Below are 4,627 nucleotides of genomic sequence, written 5' to 3' on the forward strand. Positions count from 1 at the left end.
CCAACAAATGAAACTGAGGCAGATCTTGAAAATCCCCTGGGAGACCCACACCACCAACATTGAAGTCTTAGAACGTGCCTCGCTGACCAGCGTGGAGGCCACCATCATCCACCACCGCCTCCGCTGGATAGGACACGTGCATAGGATGGATCCATCTAGGCTCCCAAAGAAAATATTCTACGGAGAACTGACCCAGGGCACCAGACCACGAGGAGCCCCGAAAATGCGCTATAAAGATCAACTAAAGCGCACCCTGGCTCTAACTGACATCGATCCTTCCTCATGGGAAGAAACAGCCAGGGACAGGAAAACCTGGAGGAGTACAGTACACCATGGCACCGTGGACTTCGAGGAGAGGAGGAGACAAAATGAGGAGGCTAGGAGGAGAAGAAGGAGAGAGCGATTAGAACAGCCCCGCCCACCACCTACCCTCCCTTGTGAACACTGTCCGCGACTCTTCCACCACAGACTAGGACTTAACAGCCACATCAGGCATAAGCACCCACCCCACAGATAGGAGGCTGATGGCTAACGACAGAACCCAATACTCGGACACGAGTGGGCGCCGACGACGACGATATATATATACAGTATATATATATATATATATATATATATATATATACATATATATATATATATATATATATATATATATATATATATATATATATATATATATATATATATATATACATACAAGTAGCCCTCAGAATGACTGTCACAGTACAGCACAGAATTTGTAAGGAAAAAGGTTGCGGCAATAAAATGTTCGTTAAAAATCTTTGGTAGGCTAAAGAGCAAAAATGAATATAGGTAAACACTCACCAACTCCTTGCCTAATACTTGATGGGCAATCCCCGACATTTAAGAACTTCCTCGAGCCTCTTGGGGACTGAATCAGCAAGTTTCTGCAGGAGTACCGTATTAAGTCTGTCCCAGGCACATTTCAACTCCGTCTGCAACTCAATGACTGTTGATGTGTCTACGTCCTATAGCTTCCTTTTTATCATGGCCCAGAGATTTTCAATTGGGGATATGTTCAGGGAATTGGCTGGCCAATCTTGACTACTCAATATCACAATCTTTAAATCAATTAATGTTCTGTTTGGCAGTATGGGCAGGATCGCCATCCGGCTGACAAATTCTTGTAGTACTTCGCTCAAAAGTCCTCTTGTCATTTAATAAACAATAATAAAGATCTTTATTAACAGTCTTATTTCTAAGTAATATTTCTAAAATTAGCCCATACCCCAAATATTCCCACACCATAGCATAGCTTGGGATCTTTACACTTTTCACCACACTTTTTCCATTGTTGTCGGACACAAAAAAAGTTGCTGTCACTTCAAAGCACTTAGCGCCACTTAGGAAGGTCTCAGTCCTTGCATGAACAATCGAAAGCCTGTCTGTTCTTTTGTTTTGTCGTGATAAGTGGCTTCTTAGGCCTCTTTACTATCATATCATGGAGGTCCTCCCATAGCCTCCTTTGTACAGTACTGTACAGTAATAAGATGCTCCTGCCACTGCCTTTAGTTATCTGGTTGTAAAGGTTGGGTCGGCTTCAATGTCCATACCAAGAACCCAAAAGCCATCTCTAGTCCACTGTAGTACAAAGGTCTCATACATGTCCCTATTCATGTCTGGAGTTTATCCAGTTTTCATCACCACACTTGCCAGTGTGGTGTGAGCATGTAAAGTTCTGCTGTAATAGACTACCATGAGCAAAAGACCAATTACAGGTTCACCTGGATTATTGAAGTAATTTGATAGCAAAAAATTAGGACTCATTTAAGGTATACAGTAATGAAACACAAAATGGAAAAAAACTTGAAAGAGAAATCACAAGATTACTGTAAATTACGAGAAAAATTAATACATACCTCTGAGACAAAGTAATATGATAAAAATTAAGTAAAATAAACCATAATCTAACTTGTTAAGAGTTTGAGCCATAAAGTCAGGTGCTGGGGCCAGGAATCCTATCACTCGAAGTGCAACAGGGGGGAAAAACCCTGCAGTTACACATGAAGTAAAAGTAAAAAAGTTGGACAGAAAGAAACTGCATTGGAAATAAAACATGAGGATAAAAAGGAGGCAGGACTGCTGAGGGCAAAAAAAATGCTGCAAAGACCTTTAAATGAAGCTTAAAGTGTACTGCATGTGGTACACTGATGGCACTATTTCAAATGAAAAAATAGGCTGCAAAATTGAAGAAATTATGTTCCTCAGACAAAATGACCAGTGCTCTAGTTACTGTACCTACCTGATGGTCCCTGAAATTTCAACAAAACTATCTGAAAAAAAAGCCATATCAAAAGAGATTTGCACGTCAGGATTGAAGAAATATGATAGAGAAAGTAATCTAGCTTGAAACAGTAAACGCAATAATACTGCAGTAGTCCTATACAAAACAAAGTAAACCAAGTGAGAAAGCTCGAATATGCCACTTAATATAATCAAAATTTGCAGATGATAAAATAGCTGATGAGCCGTAATGTCTGACATTACATTACAGTAAATGAAAAGGAAAGGAACCCATGGAAGTAAAGCAGACTTGTCAACAGAACAAACAAATCAAAATGAAACAAATTTTAGTATTTTCCTAGCTACTGTATACAAACCTGGTAGGACAATGAAACAATCTCCAATAGATTTAGTAGATTTGAGAACAAAGCCCTCAGAAGAATATTGCAAGTTAAATGGCTGGACAGGATTAGAAATGAAACTACAGTTTAAGAAATATTACTCAGGTGCCATACGTGGATGAAATCTTGGTGAGCGGTAGATGGAGATGGTCTGGCATGCTTTTTGCACTCCCTGAAGTAAGATTATTTCACCAATCTTTTAACTGGGCTCCAAAAGGCACTAGAAGAGTTGGAAGACCCAGGACTACATAGCTGAGAACTATGAAGTGTGAAGTTGGAGATGATGATTGTAGAAATATTGAATTAAGGTTGAGACAACTGACGAAATCTAATCAAGGCTCTTTGCATCAATAAGCCAAGGAGGAGATGATTATGAGGATACAAACCCGAGACCTTTAAAATAGGAATACGCTCAGCTTGTGTGTGGAAGAGTAGTGTGTGTGTGAGGGAGAATGTGGGATTAACCCTTTCTCCCACATGGCCTAATTCGCCATTCTGAAAGTTTCTGCCCTAGGGTTTTCAGGAAACATGAGGTGAGCAATAAAACTTTAAAAGGACTCAGATTTGTTTGGTTAGGAAAAATGCAATTTACTAGAATTTATGATGTCTTCCAATACGAATAAAAACCCTTGTCCTTTTAATGAGGAGACTCACAGTTAGGTCCCTGTTGAGAACTCTCCTGGTCAGGGAAGGAGGGGAGGTGTATGTATACATCCTGTTCCAGAGGTGCTGAAATGCCTCATCGACGAACGGCACGAGGTCCAGAACTGGTGAGCTATAGACAGGGCATTTGTGGTTTAGGCTGGTTGTGAGCAAGTCTATGGTTGGGGAAACCCACGAGGTCACTAGTGTCTTTGTCATTTGAGGAAGAAGGGACCACTTTAACCCAACCATTTGGCCACTCCAACTGTTTGTTAGGATGTTCAGTTTCCCCAAAATTAACTTTTCTGTCAGGCCTACCATATGCCTATTGCCCACACGTGGTGTTGTCCCTCAGTGCCTCGACCGAATGATCTCGAAGATGTGCGGTGGAGGCCTTTAGGGTTTGAAGGGCCACCATCAAATTCCTGCTCATTGATGAGCAGTTCTCACTGATCCAGTGACCTTAACCTGTGCCCAATATTGATCCTGAGATACATGCCACATCCCTCCTTCAGGGTGACCATTAACAGGAGCACTTCCAGCCTTTTATTCCTACTGGTAGTACCTGTACTTGTCGTCATAAGAATGGAGCACAGGTAACAGATGCAAGTATGTGTGCTCGTTCCCGTAAGAATTGAGCACTGAGAGCCAGAGCATGGGCTCATTTCCATCAGAATTAAACACCAGGAGCAACTTGTGAAAGTGCAGCAACGTTTTCAGTTATGGTCAGGGCACTTTAGCATCTCGCGGGACTGCTGCATGAAGAAAACGAAAAAAGGATCTGCACCAAAGCAAACACCAACACACCAAGAGAAGCACAAAGAGAAAACACAGAACACAACAAAAGAGGTCAAATTGGGTTGCAGGAAGTGGCTGTCCAGTCAAGGGCACAGCTGGGACTAGAATGGAAAGTGGGGCCATGCAGAGAAAGGGCTAATTCTCCCTTCTCTCTCACAATACTCTCCCACAAAGGATGCTCTCTATCTTCCCCTGTGTCAGCAGAGCTGAGCTTACTCCTATTTAAAAGGACAAAGATTTGTATTCGTATCAGAAGAAATAAAAGTCAGGTCTGGTCACTTGGCTTACCAAAAACATACTTAGTATTCAGATTTTTTTCCATATCAAAGCCATAACTTTTGCAGTGTTATCAGCCTAGAAGTAATACAAATGCACCTAAAATCAAGGTTGAATTTAAAATACAGTATTAAAAACTTAACAGTTCTAAACATTTTATTTTGCAGTGAACTAAAGCTTATGGTCCCTCCATATTACTCATAAAAATATTAACTGCATTAAAGGCCTCTTAAAATATCACAGGAGGAATCTGTAGCCACAAG

Source organism: Palaemon carinicauda, chromosome 41 (genome assembly GCF_036898095.1).
Source record: "Palaemon carinicauda isolate YSFRI2023 chromosome 41, ASM3689809v2, whole genome shotgun sequence".
Classification (NCBI taxonomy): domain Eukaryota; kingdom Metazoa; phylum Arthropoda; class Malacostraca; order Decapoda; family Palaemonidae; genus Palaemon; species Palaemon carinicauda.